This window comes from Acartia tonsa, chromosome 15 (assembly GCF_053477335.1).
Source record: "Acartia tonsa isolate MP-2025a chromosome 15, ASM5347733v1, whole genome shotgun sequence".
NCBI classification, from domain to species: Eukaryota; Metazoa; Arthropoda; class Copepoda; order Calanoida; family Acartiidae; genus Acartia; species Acartia tonsa.
This window is the reverse complement of record NC_137274.1, coordinates 462,139-479,736: the sequence shown is the minus strand read 5'-3', so window position 1 is coordinate 479,736 and position 17,598 is coordinate 462,139. Positions and strand designations below refer to the sequence as shown.

Genomic DNA, 17,598 nt, shown 5'->3' with positions numbered 1-17,598 from the left:
AGAAAAGAAAAAAACAAAGTCTGAGAAATGTAAACCAGACAACTGCTTATGTTCATTTTTTACACCTAAAGCCCTTATACAATGCAACCACTATGATATAATATGTAGTTACTGTTTTTGTCACCAGATGGCAGCTCTGTTTAGTTCCCAGTTAGGCTTTGTTTTCTCCGTGTTGAGGCATAAGTTTTAGGTTGACAACTATTATTGTTCAATAAAATGATATCTTTTAGTATTACACATACCTACTTGGATTAATATTTTAGTTACTTTGTGCTTGTATTTTATGAAAATTAACTTTTCCGGTCGGACCTTGAACAAATATCAAAAATATATGAATGTCCAAGTAACTTTACATCATTGTCTAAAACGACCAAGCTAATATTGCTTGATTCACTTCTACAAGAGGTGTGTATCTGCTCTGCTTCGATGGGTTGCTCACCTTGAGTCCGCTCGGGTTGAGTGTCTGTCTTAGTCAGTCACAAACATCTTTATTCAGGGTTAAAGAGAACCCACTAATCACTGGAAACCAATCAAGAACTTAGAACCATTTTCCGTAAATACCTGTACGTATTTTCTCTTGGTAATGCATTTTCCATTTAGTTTATGACACATTTTCCTTTGATAAATGTCTACGGCCATACCATGTTGAAAGCACCAGTTCTCGTCCAATCACTGAAGTTAAGCAACATTGGGCCAAGCTAGTACTTGGATGGGTGACCGCCTGGGAATACTTGGTGTCGTAGGCTTTAACATTTTATCCATATTTCAAAATTTGTCTCTTTTTCTTCCTTGTCCGTAGATTCCTGTACTGTTGAGCGTTTTGCATTCATTTCACGCCACATTTTCTCTTCGTAATGCATTTTGCATTTAATTTACGCGACAATTTCCGTTGATGTATGTCTACGGCCATACCATGTTGAAAGCACCAGTTCTCGTCCGATCACTGCAGTTAAGCAACATTGGGCCAAGTTAGTACTTGGATGGGTGACCGCCTGGGAATACTTGGTGTCGTAGGCTATAACATTTTATCCATATTTCAAATTTGTCTCTTTTTCTTTCTTGTCCAAGAAAAATTTCTAATCACTGAGAACATAAGGTGAAACCCAAGGGGATGTAGCTCAGATGGTAGAGCGCTCGCTTAGCATGCGAGAGGTACGGGGATCGATACCCCGCATCTCCATGTATCATTTTTCCCCCTACTACACAAGCACCAAACAAAAAAATAAACACACAGAAAAACAAAAGTCTGAAAATTTAAACCAGTAAAACTTTAAACCTTTTTGTTGCATTAGAATGTTATTTAATAAACCAGAAGTTAGAAGAGCATTTCCTCAGAGTAAATGTCTACGGCCATACCATGTTGAAAGCACCAGTTCTCGTCTGATCACTGAAGTTAAGCAACATTGGGCCAAGTTAGTACTTGGATGGGTGACCGCCTGGGAATACTTGGTGTCGTAGGCTCAATCTTTTTGGAATTTTGACCCAACCAATCCTAGCCCAAACCTAACTAAACCTCACACAAGTTTGAAAATCATGTTGTCACTTTATGTCTACGGCCATACCATGTTGAAAGCACCAGTTCTCGTCCGATCACTGAAGTTAAGCAACATTGGGCCAAGTTAGTACTTGGATGGGTGACCGCCTGGGAATACTTGGTGTCGTAAACTCTACATCTTTCTTTCTTATCTTGTCACTGAAAACAGAAAAGTTGTGTTAACGTAGAAAATAATTGCTGCAACGTCCGGGAATCGAACCCGGGCCGCCCGCGTGGCAGGCGAGCATTCTACCACTGAACCAACGTTGCTGGCATGCTCTTTGGCTATTCGTATAACCCAACCCATTGCTGAAAATCTTTATTCAGAAATCTGTCAATTTATAACCCAAATACAGATTGATATAGCTTTACACCTGAACGATTAATATGACTTGCTGTAAGTAGACTTTGGCAGTAGGTAAGGACTTTCTTCAGCCCGGCAAGACAATATCTGAGTGATCCTTGGTTCACTTGTACACACCTTTTAGTGAAGTGAATCAAGCAAGTATAGCTTGGTCAGTTTAGACAAATGGTAACTGCAATTTTAGCCATTCCTACCGTAGGCTATTTGTCAGCATGGTTGGCCAGTTTTATTTTCACAAATTTGAAGTGGTTGGTTGGAGATGAATTTTGGCAGCATGCTTGTTGACTTGTGCAAACTTGATACAGGTTGTACACAATGTATTGAGTGTTCCAGTTTAGAAGTGGGGACAAGTGGGCCGATCCTGGTGGTACTGCAATACCAGGCCAACCCGTGATAAGGCTGGAGCAAGCTCCAAGTCCTCATCCCCTAACAAAAATGAGTTTAATATCGAAGGGGACACATGGTCCCCGTATCAGATATTAAGCTGATAAGAACAGATACTACACTTTGATCTTAGCCAAAAGGCCGAGAAGCGATGCCGAAGATTAGTTTCAGTATACTACCTTAGAGTCATAACCTGACTATTGTACTGTCTGGCAAAAGATTGGCATGCAGGCTGCCTAATCATTGTTAGAGAGAGTATAGTCAATCTGCCTAGTTCAAAGCAAAAACTTTACTTTAAATTGGGCTTCGATAGAAGCCTTTTTCTGGCCAACTACACAAACTTTAGCAATTCCTGGTGTGTAAAATTTGAACTAGATGGTTAAGTTAAACATTCTAATTCTGTTGTCTGTTCTGTATTTATTAGGGGATGCGCGAACGCAGTCCCCAACTACCAAAAATTGTGCGTTCGAGTTACCCACATTTGGGGTAATCGTAGGGGTCAGCCATGCCTGAGTGCAATGGCACAGCCTCACCCTAGAGGAACCACCTTAGTGATCATGGTTAACCTCCACGCCAGGTAAGTATGAGGGAAAGAGTCGATTTCAGTGTATGGGTGACAAAGACTATAGATATTTTGCTGACCAGCTCCACGACTTTACACAAAACATGATTCAGTTGAAGTGTCCCCTCAGAAATGCTATATTTATACTTTTTCAAATAGTTGGTTACATACTTTGTTGATGAAACCTTCGGTAGGAGGTCTTCCATTGAAACAAATGCGACACCTAGAGGCCAAATTATTGACTACATAAAATACATGATTGCTACTTTACAGGTTATGCATTCTTATTGCAGATAGTGAGCTATCATCAGCTCTGACAGAAATAGCATTACAGTTCACACTGCAACCACTGGATCTATACACACCTCTTAGTGAAGTGAATCAAGCAAATTTAGCTTGGTCAGTTTAGACAAATACAAGATGCAAACTGTCACTTCTTATAACAAGATTACCAAGAGTTAGCACTGGTCGCAACGAAACAAACCATACAGAAGGATGGTATGGTAATATCCACATTATAATGTGAAAATGCCTTACCAAATGTCTACGGCCATACCATGTTGAAAGCACCAGTTCTCGTCCGATCACTGAAGTTAAGCAACATTGGGCTAAGTTAGTACTTGGATGGGTGACCGCCTGGGAATACTTGGTGTCGTAGGCTCAATCTTTTTGGAATTTTGACCCAACCAATCCTAGCCCAAACCTAACTAAACCCCACACAATTAATGTCTACGGCCATACCATGTTGAAAACACCAGTTCTCGTCCGATCACTGAAGTTAAGCAACATTGGGCCAAGTTAGTACTTGGATGGGTGACCGCCTGGGAATACTTGGTGTCGTAGGCTTATCCATTTTTAAAAAATTGCCTCAAAAAAGTTGTGATACTGTAGAAAATAATTGCTGCAACGTCCGGGAATCGAACCCGGGCCGCCCGCGTGGCAGGCGAGCATTCTACCACTGAACCAACGTTGCTGGCTTGCTCTCATGATATTCGTGTAGTTAGTTTTTGTGTACCTATTGCAAAGACCAACCATACAAAGTGCAGAGCCCAGGCAGCCAACATAGCCCGGCTAGCTCAGTCGGTAGAGCATGAGACTCTTAATCTCAGGGTCGTGGGTTCGAGCCCCACGTTGGGCGAATTTTTTTTACATGGAACAGTTTTTAAAAATATATTTGAATTTGTTTCGTGATATACTGACTATAGGGTAAATCAGGCGCCATGGCTTAGTTGGTTAAAGCGCCTGTCTCGTAAACAGGAGATCCCGAGTTCGACTCTCGGTGGTGCCTTGATCCTTTTATTACTACTATCCATGGCTACACATACATAGGGTAAAGATTTGCAAAAATGCCGCGACCCGGGATCGAACCGGGGACCTTTAGATCTTCAGTCTAACGCTCTCCCAACTGAGCTATCACGGCTAGTTAAAATAATGTTGCTTATCTTGGTCAATATGGAAAAAAGATCACTTTTACATGACTCTAAAAAGTTTAGGTCCTACCGAGATTTGAACTCGGATCGCTGGATTCAGAGTCCAGAGTGCTAACCATTACACCATAGGACCTTGATGCAGATCTACACTCCAAAGGGTAAAAAAAAATTAATTTTGTATAAAAAGAAAAGAAAAAAACCTTACGTATTGGTTCCTGCCGGGATCGAACCGGCGACCTTGTCCGTGTGAAGGACACGTGATAACCACTACACTAAGGAACCATTGTCAACTAAGTAACCAAGCCAAGATACATAAGAAACAGACATAAAATGTGCAACTACAAAGCCACGTCACTAAGCTAGGTCTCGTGGCGCAACGGATAACGCGTCTGACTATGGATCAGAAGATTGCAGGTTCGAATCCTGCCGAGATCAAAAATTTTAAAGATTCGTTTGGCTATTAAAGAAAATTGCTATAAAATAAGTCGCCCCCGGGTGGGCTCGAACCACCAACCTTTCGGTTAACAGCCGAACGCGCTAGCCGATTGCGCCACGGAGGCTAATACAAGATAAAAATATTACATTATTTTTAATATTATTCTATGGTGCCTTCAAATATAAAAACAAAAAAAGATTGGTTTACTTATGTTGGTAGGGCTAATTACCACCGAACACTCATTAGCGCGGTCCGACTACTGACCGACACGGAAACTCTTGGCTGCTGGGTTTCCCCTCTGGCCCAATCCGCCCCTCATTAAGCAACCTGATCACCTAGGGCTCCCCCTAAGTGGCCATGTTGATGCCAGGCTTAGTGCGGACGCCAATTCAACGTGTTTCAATGGTAACCAGGCGTTCCCTGCCTCAAACCATCCCAAACTCTGACCTCCCAGTAGCAGGATTACAGAACCTCGCCACGGTTCCAGTCAACTATCACATCAATTTCTGTCACAATGTACCATTTGAATTGCAATTTTTTTCATATTTAATTTTGGGTGTGATTTCGCCAGCTTCCGTTATGGTCTAGTGGTTAGGATAGCTGGCTCTCACCCAGCAGGCCCGGGTTCGATTCCCGGTAACGGAAAAATACATTTTGTCGAACCCCCAAGTAATTATATCAACATCCCCGATCCAAAAAAAAAAGGAGATAAAAAAAAGATAGAGAATTGGATATTTTTAAGTTTTTACTTTTCAGCCAGGGTGACACCAAGCCTGCGTGGCCTAATGGATAAGGCGTCGGTCTCCTAAACCGAAGATTGCGAGTCCGAGTCTCGCCGTGGGTAACATTATCTTTTTAGCAAAAGTTGTTTTGGTTGCAGTGCTTCCAAGGTTTCTTGAAGGCAGTGTAGTAGCAAATATGGAGAGTGAAAGCAAGCTGCTCTAGTGGCGCAATCGGTTAGCGCACGGTACTTATAGACAGTACAACAAGTTATGCCGGGGTTGTGAGTTCGAGCCTCACCTAGAGCAAGCACTTTTTCAACCCTTAAACCTGGCAGGGTCTTCCATGAAAAGAGCAAAAATATTTTGTTTACTTAAACAAAGCATTTTATCTTACCAAAATACTAAAATATTCTCTAGCAGTACCTCATAATATCAAATACAGGTACTGTGGTTCGATTTCAAAATTTTTTTGTAACTATGCTTTACTAACCAACAATCAATCAAGGAAAAAAGTTTGTTAAAGAATATAGATAGATTGATATTTTCTTTTTACTACTGTTTTAAATCTATCAAGTTAATAACAAATTCAATAAAATTTGACTGAATAACCATATAAATGTATAAAGATTTGTGATTTAAATTATGCCATGAAAAATCCTCCAATGAGTTATTTAAGCAAACAAAATTTAGCATAAATGGATATTTAAATTTTGTTTGCTTAAATAACATTCTATTGCAACAAAAAGGTGATGTTAGGAAATAATTTCTTGAATAAAATCATAAAACGTTTTTTCATTTAATTTTCATTTTTTCACTGTTGTGTTTTTATTTGACATTAAAAATAAAAATCATAAAAAATCTTCCAAATCAAAGAGAAAAAATCTTTGAATTATTGGTCAATTTAAGTTCAAAGATTTTTTTTTTTGTAAAAAGTTAATTTTTTAAAAATATTTTAGAAAAAAATCTTCTAACAAAAAAAAATTATCATAATCCAAGATGGCGTCAATACATGTAAAATAATTTTTAAAACAAAAAATTAAAACTTGAATATCTTTTTTCACAGATTGAATTTCAAAAATCGGTCTGACAGTTTTTCCAAAGTCAGTATGATCTATTAAATGAAAAAGGTTTGAAACTGATAGAACATTTCAAAATAAATGGTTCCCACATTCTAAAAATTTTCCCACGCTTGACATTCTTGAAAAATGCTAAATAAATGGACATTTAAACAAACCAAAGATCGCGTTTTTAGCTTTGGAATGTGTTTTGTAAAAATCTTTGAAACTTTTGATTTCATTGTTTATGTATGTACACTCAAGAATGATGAATCTTATCTGATCTAGAAAGGCAGAAGGATACTAAATTGTAATTGTAATTCATAATAACCGAGTTTTTACTAAAATAAATTTTTGACAGCTGTGGGATTCGAACCCACGCCCTTGCGGACTGGTGCCTAAAACCAGCGCCTTAGACCACTCGGCCAAACTGCCTGTTGTGCTGACAGTTGTGCGAATAACAAAAATTGTTTCTTAAGTTTTTTTTTTTCAGCCTTACTGTGTAAAAGCATCAAACACCTAAAAAAAATTTGTTTTTCCAGTGAGTGATTTCACAAAATTAACTGCCTCCAGAGAGGATTGAACTCTCGACCCCTGGTTTACAAGACCAGTGCTCTGCCACTGAGCTATAGAGGCTTGCATGTTCACGTGGCACAATTTAAACCTAGCCTAACCTAGTCTAACGTAACCTAACCTAACCTAAGCTATTCCGGTTTGCACCTTGTGTTAAAGACTTTGAAATTGCTAAAGGATTCAGTTGAGTATTAGTCAGCTAATGCATTCAACAGGGGGATGTAGCTCAGTGGTAGAGCGCATGCTTTGCATGTATGAGGCCCCGGGTTCGATCCCCGGCATCTCCAATTGTCAATGATTTTTGTTATTTCTTTGAAGTTGTCTTTTGTTCAAAATGAGTACTTCAGTGAGAAAATATTTGTATGGGGTTATGCGGACACAAAAATGTGGAACGCTTCACGATTTTGCGTGTCATCCTTGCGCAGGGGCCATGCTAATCTTCTCTGTATCGTTCCAATTTTAGTATATGTACTGCCGAAGCAAGTACAATTGAATCTAGAATTTAGTTGTCTATAAAGATCAGCATTTGTTACACAAATTGCAAAAACAATTCTGTTGACCCTGACGTGATTTGAACACGCAGCCTTCTGATCTGGAGTCAGACGCGCTACCGTTGCGCCACAGAGTCAGATGTTTGAATTGCTGCAACTTTGAATTCAGGCGAAACTAAAGGAAAGTCTTTTTATTTCTTTTTTTCTATCCACTATACAATGCAAGCGACCAATAGAAAAAAGGCGCTGCTTTCGTCCGGCCCCTATGACGAAGACCAGGGGTCGTAGCTCAGCTGGTAGAGCGTCTGATTCGCATTAGAAGGTCTCGGGTTCAAATCCCGACGACTCCAAATTTTTTTTTCTTTTCAATTTTCAAAAGTATTGGGCAAAACCATGGGCTTGACCGGGAGTTGAACCCGGGACCTCTCGCACCCGAAGCGAGAATCATCATTATAAAGACCGAAGAGCCTTAATTATTTCTTACATTACTTAAATTTAACCCCAATTTTTCATGTTTGTTGTAAAATTTCCTTAATTCTCAACAATCCATTGCATAGAGGGGTAAGGCATCATTCACACACACATACACACACACATACACATGCACACAGTATGTAAGGTATTCAACATTATTAACGGCCGATATGCGGCTCACGTTAACAATGTCTCGTAACCTACACACACCCACATGGTATGGGCTAATCAACATCATTAACGGCCGATATGCGGCTCACGCTAACATGTTTCATAACCTACCCACGGGGATTTGAACCTACGACCTTTCCGTAGGTTTTACACCGTCCTTACCACTAAGCTACGGTGACTGATGAATTTTGATAGAAATATTTACATATTAACAAAAAATCTCGCAACCTATAGTCTATAGTAGGGGGAGGGTGGGTATTTTCCTTCTATGGTCAGCATTAGTTTCTAATAACAAAATTAATATTAGTATAAAATGTAACTGTTGTTTGTCTAATCTGACCAAGCTAAACTTGCATGGAATACTGCATTGAGAGGTGTGATATCAGATAAAATTTTTAAGGGTGTATTTTAACCCATCGGCTCGTTTTAATGTAAGAAAAGGTAGGTTAATGCATATATTGCTCCTGGAGAGGATCCTTAATTGTTGTGTTTCATGAGTAAGAGATTATAAGGTAATTTTTAAAATATTTACTACAACTATAACCAAGCTATCATTGCTTGGTATTTCATTAGGAAGTGTTTTGCTTTTCTTTCAGGGTCAAACTTATCCCATAACTTGTCATAAGCACTTTTTACTTTTAATATGTTATATGTAGTTAATAATTTGGCCGCTAGGTGTTGTGTTTATTTTAATAAAAGATTTCCTACTGAAGTAAGCTTCATAACCTACATTATTGGGGGGGTAAACATCAGAAATATTTTACTTCAATGGTCAGAGTTTGATTTGCCTATGACACCAAGTATTCCCAGGTAGTCACCCATCCAAGTACTGACTTGGAAAAATAGATTATAAGGTAATAACTGTTTCAATTATTTACTATGTACTTTAACCAAGCTAATATAAAGAGGTGTGTTGTCATATGCTTTTCTTTCAGGGTGAAATTTATCCCATAACTTGTCATAAGCATTTTTTAATTTTAATATGTAATATGTGGTTAATAATTTGGCCGCTAGGTGATTCATTTTTTTTAATAGGAGACTTTTTACCAAAGTAAACATTGTGTTGCATTTGTTTTAATAGGAGACTTCCTACTAAAGTAAACATCACAACCATTATTTGGTGGGGTAAATACCAGAAATATTTTTCTTTAATGGTCAGAGTTTGTTTTTAATAATAACATATATACTATGACAAAGTTGTATTTTGCTATATACACACTAAGTCACTTCAAAGAAACTATAGAATATATAATATTTAGAGAACAACTAGTTCCTATCTATGAAACAGAGCTTTACATTTTTTTTTCTTGTAGCAAAAAATGAATATAATATACAATTATAAGATTTATGTACAATCATTAGATGAAAACCAGTTTCTATCCAACATATTAGAATGAAAACGAGAAAGTGTTTTCATTTAATAAATATTAAATTTTTAAAAAAATTAGTTACATTGTATGATTATTATGATTAATAGGTTGAGTCGATTTTTTGAATTTGAAATTAAGATTAATTAAAATTTCTTAAAGCACAGGCATGTTGCATATCAAAATGACCGCAATGAAATGCTGATTACAAATCTGAAAACCGTTTTAAAAAATATTAATTCAGTATGAAATAATTATCAAATAACCTACCAAAATTAACAATTTTGACTAAATCAGCTGTTTTTAGATAATTGAACTAGGATCAATATTTTTAAAAATGCTTTTCAGATTCGTTTTTGCAATGTGGTCATTTTTAAATGCAATATGGCTGTGTTTGAAATAATTTAAATTTTTTGATTTATAAGGGAAAGACACTTTTTATACCCCCCGCGCGGCGGCAGCCATAACAGGCAAGTCACTTTTGAAACTTTAATGGGGCTTTCAATACATAAATATGAATGTCACAACTTATGATAAAGTAAAATCTTAACATAAACGCAAATTGATTCCGCCTACTGATTTTATGAAACATTAGTAATATATTAGAAAATATTTTGTTTGATTTTTTTGCTAGTTTTACTTATAAAGTATTTTGAAATATAAAAGAAATTAATTAAAATTTTTTGCTTCATGTATTTTTTTGAATTTAAAATAATGCTGTAAACTCTTGTTGGGGTTTTAAAACTATAACATACTTAATGACCATACAGTCAAAAACCTTGCCGAAACTTAATCGCTGGGGGGAAAAAAGTGGCGATCTGTTAAACTATTTTCTAAAAATTTTTGTGTAAGTTACCTATTTGATAAAGAATTTCCAAAATTAATCGTTGTGGGGAGAAGGGGGGGGGGGGAGTAAAAAATTTTCTCCAAGAACCCTATTTGATAATAAATTACCAAACTTAATTGTTAACCTATTATCTCAGTTCCTATTAAAGGTAGAAGGCTACATGTTGAAAGCACCAGTTCTCGTCCCATCACTGAAGTTAAACAACATTAGGACAAGTTAGTACTTGGATGAGTGACCGCCTGGGAATACTTGGTGTCGTAGGCTTAACATTTTTGGAATTTTAACCCAAACCTAACTAAACCTAACACAAGTTTGAAAAGTATTTTTTAATTTAATGTCTACGGCCATACCATGTTGAAAGCACCAGTTCTCGTCAGATCACTAAAGTTAAGCAACATTGGGCCAAGTTAGTACTTGGATGGGTGACCGCCTGGGAATACTTTGTGTCATAAACCTAACATTTTTGGAATTTTGACCCAAACCTAACTGAACCTCACACAAGTTTGAAAAGTATTTTGTAATTCAATGTCTACGACCATCCCATGTTGAAAGCACCAGTTCTCGTCCGATCACTGAAGTTAAGCAACATTGGGCAAAGTTAGTACTTGGATGGGTGACCGCCTGGGAATACTTGGTGTCGTAGGCAAAAACTGTCACATTTTTTTATATACCAAGATTACCAAGACCTAGCACTGGTTGCGTTAAAAAAATACGCATGTTTTTCTGTGCTGTGTCATTTTGCATTTAATATTTGCAACATTTTCAATATATAAACGTCTACGGCCATACCATGTTGAAAACACCAGTTCTCATACGATCACTGAAGTTAAGCAACATTGAACCAAGTTAGTACTTGGATGGGTGACCGCCTGGGAATACTTGGTGTTGTAGGCCTAACATTTTTGGAATTTTGACCCAAACAAAAAGAAAGATCAGAGGCAATATTTATTTGAAAAATGTTAAGCCTACGACACCAAGTTTTCCCAGGTGGTCACCCATCCAAGTACTAACTTGGCCCAATGTTGCTTAACTTCAGTGATTGGACGAGAACTGGTGCTTTCATCATGGTATGGCCGTAGACGTTTATCGATGGAAACTGTGGCGTAAAGGTATTTGTTTTATTTCTTTGTAAGACAATTTTTAAAAAATTGTAACCATATCCTAATTATACAACAAATTTTAAAAATTTATAATGCAAATACGACATTTTATATCTTCATATTGCAAAATTAAAATGAAAAAGAAAGATCAGAGGCAATATTTATACGACATTAAGTATTCCCAGGCGGTCACCCATCCAAGTACTAACTTGGTCCAATGTTGCTTAACTTCAGTGATCGGACGAGAACTGGTGTTTCAACATGGTATGGCCGTAGACATTGAATTAAAAAATACTTTCAATTTTCGGTTAGGTTTGGGTCAAAATTCCAAAAATGTTAGGCCTATGACACCAAGTATTCCCAGGCGGTCACCCATCCAAGTACTAACTTGGTTCAATGTTGCTTAACTTCAGTGATCGGATGAGAACTGGTGTTTTCAACATGGTATGGCCATAGACGTTTATATATTGAAAATGTTGCAAATATTAAATGCAAAATGACACAGCACAGAAAAACATGCGTATTTTTTTAACGCAACCAGTGCTAGGTCTTGGTAATCTTGGTATATAAAAAAATGTGACAGTTTTTGCCTACTACACCAAGTATTCCCAGGCGGTCACCCATCCAAGTACTAACTTTGCCCAATGTTGCTTAACTTCAGTGATCGGACGAGAACTGGTGCTTTCAACATGGGATGGTCGTAGACATTGCCTCTGATCTTTCTTTTTCATTTTAATTTTGTAATATGAAGATATTAAATGTCGTATTTGTATTATAAATTGTTAAAATTTGTTGTATATTAGGATTTGGTTACAATTTTTTAAAAATTTTCTTACAAAGAAATAATACTAATACCTTTAAAATTTATTTGATCATGATTTAGCAAGAATGCAAAGTTATTTAGAAGTTAAATGTCATATTCAAAGTAATCCCAGGCGGTCACTTACATACAAAAACGAAAGAAAATGTGAAGTGAAAAAATGGAAAACAACCAACACTACAAGAAACACCGTAATAGGTTTCAACTACATGAATTTTGTTGATTGGTGAGTTGTCTGTAACCCTCACAAAAATGTGAATGACTAAGACCCTTCAAATAATATCTCATACACACCTCTTGTTGAAGTGAATCAAGCAATATTAGCTTGGTCAGAATAGGTATATAGCAAAATACAACTTTGTCATAGTATATATGTTATTATTAAAAACAAACTCTGACCATTAAAGAAAAATATTTCTGGTATTTACCCCACCAAATAATGGTTGTGATGTTTACTTTAGTAGGAAGTCTCCTATTAAATCAAATGCAACACAATGTTTACTTTGGTAAAAAGTCTCCTATTAAAAAAAATGAATCACCTAGCGGCCAAATTATTAACCACATATTACATATTAAAATTAAAAAATGCTTATGACAAGTTATGGGATAAATTTCACCCTGAAAGAAAAGCATATGACAACACACCTCTTTATATTAGCTTGGTTAAAGTACATAGTAAATAATTGAAACAGTTATTACCTTATAATCTATTTTTCCAAGTCAGTACTTGGATGGGTGACTACCTGGGAATACTTGGTGTCATAGGCAAATCAAACTCTGACCATTGAAGTAAAATATTTCTGATGTTTACCCCCCCAATAATGTAGGTTATGAAGCTTACTTCAGTAGGAAATCTTTTATTAAAATAAACACAACACCTAGCGGCCAAATTATTAACTACATATAACATATTAAAAGTAAAAAGTGCTTATGACAAGTTATGGGATAAGTTTGACCCTGAAAGAAAAGCAAAACACTTCCTAATGAAATACCAAGCAATGATAGCTTGGTTATAGTTGTAGTAAATATTTTAAAAATTACCTTATAATCTCTTACTCATGAAACACAACAATTAAGGATCCTCTCCAGGAGCAATATATGTATTAACCTACCTTTTCTTACATTAAAACGAGCCGATGGGTTAAAATACACCCTTAAAAATTTTATCTGATATCACACCTCTCAATAAAGTATTCCTAGCAAGTTTAGCTTGGTCAGATTAGACAAACAACAGTTACATTTTATACTAATATTAATTTTGTTATTAGAAACTAATGCTGACCATAGAAGGAAAATACCCACCCTCCCCCTACTATAGACTATAGGTTGCGAGATTTTTTGTTAATATGTAAATATTTCTATCAAAATTCATCTGTCACCGTAGCTTAGTGGTAAGGACGGTGTAAAACCTACGGAAAGGTCGTAGGTTCAAATCCCCGTGGGTAGGTTATGAAACATGTTAGCGTGAGCCGCATATCGGCCGTTAATGATGTTGATTAGCCCACACCATGTGGGTGTGTGTAGGTTACGAGACATTGTTAACGTGAGCCGCATATCGGCCGTTAATAATGTTGAATACCTTACATACTGTGTGCATGTGTATGTGTGTGTGTATGTGTGTGTGAATGATGCCTTACCCCTCTATGCAATGGATTGTTGAGAATTAAGGAAATTTTACAACAAACATGAAAAATTGGGGTTAAATTTAAGTAATGTAAGAAATAATTAAGGCTCTTCGGTCTTTATCAAATACAGAACTGAACAAATATCTTAAACTTAATTTAATAATCTCCTTACTAGGTACATCTTAACACCAGAATGAAAAATAAATATCTTAATCGTAAATCTTAAAGCTTAACCAGTACTATGATACTATAATATGACTATTTAGGATATTTCATTGGGCCCATGGACGCTTTTTTTCAAACAAACGTGAAGCTAAAGGACTCAAGCCTAAGGCAGCACCTCGCCCCCAAGAGGTATTTTCCAGGTATTAATATAGTTCTTTTTCAATATAGTATCTCATAGGTTGAAAAAACATTTATTAATGTTTTTTGAGATAGTACAGTAGCCAATACCTTCCAACAGATTTTTTTCACTCTAAAGATACTTTTAGTTAATCGGGAATATATTTTAAGGGAGGGGGGGGGGGAGGTGGGTGATACCACTTAGGAGCACATTTTTATCTTAATATAGTGTTCAAAATTCATTTCTCCGCGTTCAATGATACAGCCAGAAAATAACACCAGAATTTAAATACTAAATAAAAACAAAATTAATAAAGAATATCCTAACATTTAAGTAGCAAACCTAATGTACATTACAAAAGAACAACTATTAACATTAATTAATCTTTATGTTTTAGAGGAAATCTGTCTTCTTACATTGTTTGTTACAATCACCTAGTGATCGGACGAGAACTGGTGCTTTCAACATGGTATAATAACAGAAATTATATGTCGTCTTTGTATTAAAATTATCTTAAAGGACACCAGCAAGAAATACCACGTTTTAAATGCTTAAAGACTGCCATAAGTAGACCCAATTCCCCAAATGTAAAGCCTTCAGCTTCAATAACAAAAAAGTTCTAGGCATTTCAAAATAGCATAGTATGTACAATGAAAGTTTTGAAAGATTCCCAATGCTAATGAAAGAAAAAACAATATTAAATTACGTCGCCTAGACATAAAATTATAACCTTATCTTTGTCACAAACTTAAATTGCCTGTAACTGATTACATTTTTACAATAAAAACACCACATTTCATAGTCAAAATATATTTAAAAAATTCAATTTAAATTGCATTTGTAAACGAAAATCATCGCAGAAACAAAGGGGTAAACTAATATAATCTCAGCTGTGATTGGATGCAGTACACTCGTTACAATGCAAGTTAAACTTAATTTTTTTTAATGATTTTGACTATAAAAATGGCTATTTTTATTATAAAAATATAATTAGATACTAGCAACCTAAATTTATGCCAAAAATTATATTATGATTTTGTTTCTAGGCCACGTAGTTTATTTTCAAAATTTATAACATAAACAGCGAAATTCTTTCAAAATTCTCATTATAAATAAAATGTCATTTTAAAATGCCTAAAACTTTTTTGTTACAGAAGCTGAAGGCTTCAAATTTGGGATATTTGGTCTACTTGTGGCAGTCTTTCAGCAGTTAAAGCGTGGTGTTTTTTGCACCCTTCCTTTAAAGTATTTCATTAAATTTACATAAATCATAACCAAGAAATAGCGTTATTTATAAATGTTTAAAATATTCGTTCTGAAAATATAGAAGTTCATCTTTCATTACTATTAGTTGAAAGCAAAATTATCTTATTTTATGCAGTATGAAGTCATAATATGTCGTCTTTGTATTAAAAATTTGGTTAAATTGGTTGTTTATATGTTTTTTTTTTTAATTCCTTTCTATATTTTCTTACAAACAATAAAAAAAATATGGAAAATTGTTTAAGACCTTAAACATTTATTTTATCATAATTAAGCAAAAAACCAAACTTTACCTAAATTGTATGATATGAAGAAATTAATGTCGTCTTAGTATTAGGATTATATTGAAATGATTAATTAAATCTACATTAATCATTAATATCATATTATACACTATATTCATTAATAAATAAATAATAATGCTCACACATATTTCAATTTTAATTATTGGCGCAAAATAAAAGATACCTATGTAACTATGTACCAGTTTTTACCTACATCATGTACATTTATCCTTATACTAAAGTAACAGGATGTTGTTTGTCTATTCAAATTTGAAAATCGAGCATAGCGAGACGTAAGAGTTGAGCGCAGCGAAAAAAATCGAGCGAAGCGAGACGACCAGAAAATTAGAGGGGCCGAAGGCCCCGAAATTTTCTTGTGCCGCCTAGACCATCAAGCCTGGCTTGTGCCCTGCTAACTGTCAGTAGCAAGCTGTAATTCACCAACTTACTAGCCGATTGCTTCCAGCTGTGATGCTGTATTCATGGATGGCCGTCAACCAGAGCCAGCAGTCGTGGCCGAGTGGTTAAGGCGTTGGACTTGAAATCCAATGGGGTTTCCCCGCGCAGGTTCGAATCCTGCCGGCTGCGAAAGTCAGATTTTGTTAGTATCTAGTGTTTTTTTTTACTTTTTTTTGCAAAACCAGAAAGTTACCTTGCAACTCACATGGCCTTCCTGGTATTGTGTTAAAATAAGACCTTTGTCAGGTGTGGGGTTCGAACCCACGCAATCTTACGATTATGAGAGCTTAAATCTCACGCCTTAGACCACTCGGCCAACCTGACAGGATGCAACAGGGCGGCACTCATTGCAAAACGCATGAAATCACGACTGACAAGCACTGATTAAGCCAAGCTCTACAAAAAAAAAATTATCACGACGAAGATGGGATTCGAACCCACGCGGGCAGAGCCCATTGGATTAGCAGTCCAACGCCTTAACCACTCGGCCACCTCGTCTATGATAATGATTAGCCTAGATTACTTTCAAAGCAGACATGACACATGACATCAACAAAAAAAAAAAAAAAAAAAAAAACGCAATATTGCATCAATCGTGTCAAAAGATTTCCCACGCCGGGAGTTGAACCCGGGCCTCCTGGGTGAAAGCCAGATATCCTAGCCGTTAGACCACGTGGGATTCTGTTTCCGTCCGGGATCGAACCGGAGACCTTCTGCGTGTTAGGCAGATGTGATAACCGCTACACCACGGAAACTTGTTACATAGAGTAAACAGCTTTATTGCCCTCTGCTTTTCTTTAAGTGTGCTAGTTACTAGGCAAATATGTATTTGTGGTTTTCACTTTGGCGTACATAATAATATTGTAAAACAAGCGTCAGTGGTATAGTGGTGAGCATAGCTGCCTTCCAAGCAGTTGACCCGGGTTCGATTCCCGGCTGACGCATTTTCATCTCAGTTGCCTAGCAATACATTTTTGTACATTCAAAAAGTGTAGTAATCCTGTACTACCAACAAGCCTCCGTAGCGCAGTAGGCAGCGCGTCAGTCTCATAATCTGAAGGCCGTGAGTTCGAGCCTCACCGGGGGCAGGCAAACACTTTTTCATCTCCTGGTTGTGTTTTGAAAAAAAAGTTTTGTCAGAAGTGGGATTCGAACCCACGCCCTCATCGAGGACCAGAATTCTCACAAACACTCTCTATCAGAGAGCAAGGAAGTTGTCCTTGAGTCTGGCGCCTTAGACCACTCGGCCATCCTGACTGCTAACAGAGTGTTCACAGATAAGGAAATTCCATGT

General features: G+C 36.5%; 40 non-coding genes and 1 pseudogene across 40 annotated transcripts; 20 read left to right on the top strand and 21 right to left on the bottom strand.

The window, feature by feature from the left end:
• The first annotated feature begins 627 nt into the window (after positions 1–627).
• LOC145307739 (5S ribosomal RNA) lies at positions 628–746 on the top strand. The gene has a single exon (XR_013875609.1). It is a non-coding gene; the product is annotated as a 5S ribosomal RNA (ribosomal RNA).
• A 152-nt stretch (positions 747–898) lies between these two features.
• LOC145308423 (5S ribosomal RNA) lies at positions 899–1,017 on the top strand. Its single transcript, XR_013876256.1, has one exon. It is a non-coding gene; the product is annotated as a 5S ribosomal RNA (ribosomal RNA).
• A 90-nt stretch (positions 1,018–1,107) lies between these two features.
• Positions 1,108–1,180, top strand: TRNAA-AGC (transfer RNA alanine (anticodon AGC)). Its single transcript has one exon. It is a non-coding gene; the product is annotated as a tRNA-Ala (tRNA).
• A 162-nt stretch (positions 1,181–1,342) lies between these two features.
• Positions 1,343–1,461, top strand: LOC145308327 (5S ribosomal RNA). Its single transcript, XR_013876165.1, has one exon. It is a non-coding gene; the product is annotated as a 5S ribosomal RNA (ribosomal RNA).
• An 87-nt stretch (positions 1,462–1,548) lies between these two features.
• On the top strand, positions 1,549–1,667 carry LOC145308508 (5S ribosomal RNA). The gene has a single exon (XR_013876335.1). It is a non-coding gene; the product is annotated as a 5S ribosomal RNA (ribosomal RNA).
• A 66-nt stretch (positions 1,668–1,733) lies between these two features.
• TRNAG-GCC (transfer RNA glycine (anticodon GCC)) lies at positions 1,734–1,804 on the bottom strand. Its single transcript has one exon. It is a non-coding gene; the product is annotated as a tRNA-Gly (tRNA).
• Positions 1,805–2,243: 439 nt separating this feature from the next.
• Positions 2,244–2,435, bottom strand: LOC145308001 (U2 spliceosomal RNA). Its single transcript, XR_013875836.1, has one exon. It is a non-coding gene; the product is annotated as a U2 spliceosomal RNA (small nuclear RNA).
• Positions 2,436–2,702: 267 nt separating this feature from the next.
• Positions 2,703–2,867, bottom strand: LOC145307912 (U1 spliceosomal RNA). Its single transcript, XR_013875755.1, has one exon. It is a non-coding gene; the product is annotated as a U1 spliceosomal RNA (small nuclear RNA).
• Positions 2,868–3,386: 519 nt separating this feature from the next.
• On the top strand, positions 3,387–3,505 carry LOC145308475 (5S ribosomal RNA). Its single transcript, XR_013876304.1, has one exon. It is a non-coding gene; the product is annotated as a 5S ribosomal RNA (ribosomal RNA).
• Positions 3,506–3,571: 66 nt separating this feature from the next.
• On the top strand, positions 3,572–3,690 carry LOC145308217 (5S ribosomal RNA). The gene has a single exon (XR_013876060.1). It is a non-coding gene; the product is annotated as a 5S ribosomal RNA (ribosomal RNA).
• A 56-nt stretch (positions 3,691–3,746) lies between these two features.
• TRNAG-GCC (transfer RNA glycine (anticodon GCC)) lies at positions 3,747–3,817 on the bottom strand. The gene has a single exon. It is a non-coding gene; the product is annotated as a tRNA-Gly (tRNA).
• Positions 3,818–3,909: 92 nt separating this feature from the next.
• On the top strand, positions 3,910–3,982 carry TRNAK-CUU (transfer RNA lysine (anticodon CUU)). The gene has a single exon. It is a non-coding gene; the product is annotated as a tRNA-Lys (tRNA).
• Positions 3,983–4,058: 76 nt separating this feature from the next.
• On the top strand, positions 4,059–4,132 carry TRNAT-CGU (transfer RNA threonine (anticodon CGU)). The gene has a single exon. It is a non-coding gene; the product is annotated as a tRNA-Thr (tRNA).
• Positions 4,133–4,191: 59 nt separating this feature from the next.
• Positions 4,192–4,264, bottom strand: TRNAF-GAA (transfer RNA phenylalanine (anticodon GAA)). The gene has a single exon. It is a non-coding gene; the product is annotated as a tRNA-Phe (tRNA).
• Positions 4,265–4,335: 71 nt separating this feature from the next.
• Positions 4,336–4,407, bottom strand: TRNAQ-CUG (transfer RNA glutamine (anticodon CUG)). The gene has a single exon. It is a non-coding gene; the product is annotated as a tRNA-Gln (tRNA).
• A 76-nt stretch (positions 4,408–4,483) lies between these two features.
• TRNAV-CAC (transfer RNA valine (anticodon CAC)) lies at positions 4,484–4,556 on the bottom strand. Its single transcript has one exon. It is a non-coding gene; the product is annotated as a tRNA-Val (tRNA).
• An 80-nt stretch (positions 4,557–4,636) lies between these two features.
• TRNAH-AUG (transfer RNA histidin (anticodon AUG)) lies at positions 4,637–4,709 on the top strand. Its single transcript has one exon. It is a non-coding gene; the product is annotated as a tRNA-His (tRNA).
• Positions 4,710–4,760: 51 nt separating this feature from the next.
• TRNAN-GUU (transfer RNA asparagine (anticodon GUU)) lies at positions 4,761–4,834 on the bottom strand. Its single transcript has one exon. It is a non-coding gene; the product is annotated as a tRNA-Asn (tRNA).
• A 449-nt stretch (positions 4,835–5,283) lies between these two features.
• Positions 5,284–5,355, top strand: TRNAE-CUC (transfer RNA glutamic acid (anticodon CUC)). Its single transcript has one exon. It is a non-coding gene; the product is annotated as a tRNA-Glu (tRNA).
• Positions 5,356–5,481: 126 nt separating this feature from the next.
• Positions 5,482–5,554, top strand: TRNAR-CCU (transfer RNA arginine (anticodon CCU)). The gene has a single exon. It is a non-coding gene; the product is annotated as a tRNA-Arg (tRNA).
• Positions 5,555–5,648: 94 nt separating this feature from the next.
• On the top strand, positions 5,649–5,738 carry TRNAI-UAU (transfer RNA isoleucine (anticodon UAU)). Its single transcript is given in 2 exon segments — positions 5,649–5,686; positions 5,703–5,738. It is a non-coding gene; the product is annotated as a tRNA-Ile (tRNA).
• Positions 5,739–6,842: 1,104 nt separating this feature from the next.
• TRNAL-UAG (transfer RNA leucine (anticodon UAG)) lies at positions 6,843–6,922 on the bottom strand. The gene has a single exon. It is a non-coding gene; the product is annotated as a tRNA-Leu (tRNA).
• Positions 6,923–7,051: 129 nt separating this feature from the next.
• TRNAT-UGU (transfer RNA threonine (anticodon UGU)) lies at positions 7,052–7,123 on the bottom strand. The gene has a single exon. It is a non-coding gene; the product is annotated as a tRNA-Thr (tRNA).
• A 152-nt stretch (positions 7,124–7,275) lies between these two features.
• On the top strand, positions 7,276–7,347 carry TRNAA-UGC (transfer RNA alanine (anticodon UGC)). The gene has a single exon. It is a non-coding gene; the product is annotated as a tRNA-Ala (tRNA).
• A 93-nt stretch (positions 7,348–7,440) lies between these two features.
• Positions 7,441–7,547, bottom strand: LOC145308180 (U6 spliceosomal RNA). Its single transcript, XR_013876022.1, has one exon. It is a non-coding gene; the product is annotated as a U6 spliceosomal RNA (small nuclear RNA).
• A 69-nt stretch (positions 7,548–7,616) lies between these two features.
• Positions 7,617–7,688, bottom strand: TRNAW-CCA (transfer RNA tryptophan (anticodon CCA)). Its single transcript has one exon. It is a non-coding gene; the product is annotated as a tRNA-Trp (tRNA).
• Positions 7,689–10,746: 3,058 nt separating this feature from the next.
• LOC145307831 (5S ribosomal RNA) lies at positions 10,747–10,865 on the top strand. The gene has a single exon (XR_013875699.1). It is a non-coding gene; the product is annotated as a 5S ribosomal RNA (ribosomal RNA).
• A 72-nt stretch (positions 10,866–10,937) lies between these two features.
• Positions 10,938–11,056, top strand: LOC145307753 (5S ribosomal RNA). Its single transcript, XR_013875622.1, has one exon. It is a non-coding gene; the product is annotated as a 5S ribosomal RNA (ribosomal RNA).
• A 129-nt stretch (positions 11,057–11,185) lies between these two features.
• LOC145307775 (5S ribosomal RNA) lies at positions 11,186–11,304 on the top strand. Its single transcript, XR_013875643.1, has one exon. It is a non-coding gene; the product is annotated as a 5S ribosomal RNA (ribosomal RNA).
• A 68-nt stretch (positions 11,305–11,372) lies between these two features.
• On the bottom strand, positions 11,373–11,491 carry LOC145307785 (5S ribosomal RNA). Its single transcript, XR_013875653.1, has one exon. It is a non-coding gene; the product is annotated as a 5S ribosomal RNA (ribosomal RNA).
• Positions 11,492–11,670: 179 nt separating this feature from the next.
• Positions 11,671–11,788, bottom strand: LOC145307853 (5S ribosomal RNA; annotated as a pseudogene).
• Positions 11,789–11,849: 61 nt separating this feature from the next.
• On the bottom strand, positions 11,850–11,968 carry LOC145307757 (5S ribosomal RNA). Its single transcript, XR_013875626.1, has one exon. It is a non-coding gene; the product is annotated as a 5S ribosomal RNA (ribosomal RNA).
• Positions 11,969–12,097: 129 nt separating this feature from the next.
• Positions 12,098–12,216, bottom strand: LOC145307823 (5S ribosomal RNA). Its single transcript, XR_013875692.1, has one exon. It is a non-coding gene; the product is annotated as a 5S ribosomal RNA (ribosomal RNA).
• Positions 12,217–16,351: 4,135 nt separating this feature from the next.
• TRNAS-UGA (transfer RNA serine (anticodon UGA)) lies at positions 16,352–16,433 on the top strand. Its single transcript has one exon. It is a non-coding gene; the product is annotated as a tRNA-Ser (tRNA).
• A 111-nt stretch (positions 16,434–16,544) lies between these two features.
• TRNAL-UAA (transfer RNA leucine (anticodon UAA)) lies at positions 16,545–16,628 on the bottom strand. Its single transcript has one exon. It is a non-coding gene; the product is annotated as a tRNA-Leu (tRNA).
• Positions 16,629–16,720: 92 nt separating this feature from the next.
• On the bottom strand, positions 16,721–16,802 carry TRNAS-GCU (transfer RNA serine (anticodon GCU)). The gene has a single exon. It is a non-coding gene; the product is annotated as a tRNA-Ser (tRNA).
• Positions 16,803–16,911: 109 nt separating this feature from the next.
• TRNAE-UUC (transfer RNA glutamic acid (anticodon UUC)) lies at positions 16,912–16,983 on the bottom strand. The gene has a single exon. It is a non-coding gene; the product is annotated as a tRNA-Glu (tRNA).
• A 3-nt stretch (positions 16,984–16,986) lies between these two features.
• On the bottom strand, positions 16,987–17,059 carry TRNAV-AAC (transfer RNA valine (anticodon AAC)). The gene has a single exon. It is a non-coding gene; the product is annotated as a tRNA-Val (tRNA).
• A 117-nt stretch (positions 17,060–17,176) lies between these two features.
• TRNAG-UCC (transfer RNA glycine (anticodon UCC)) lies at positions 17,177–17,248 on the top strand. The gene has a single exon. It is a non-coding gene; the product is annotated as a tRNA-Gly (tRNA).
• Positions 17,249–17,319: 71 nt separating this feature from the next.
• On the top strand, positions 17,320–17,392 carry TRNAM-CAU (transfer RNA methionine (anticodon CAU)). Its single transcript has one exon. It is a non-coding gene; the product is annotated as a tRNA-Met (tRNA).
• A 46-nt stretch (positions 17,393–17,438) lies between these two features.
• TRNAL-CAA (transfer RNA leucine (anticodon CAA)) lies at positions 17,439–17,561 on the bottom strand. Its single transcript has 2 exons — positions 17,524–17,561; positions 17,439–17,483 (listed from the first exon to the last, which is right to left on the bottom strand). It is a non-coding gene; the product is annotated as a tRNA-Leu (tRNA).
• Positions 17,562–17,598: the final 37 nt, after the last annotated feature.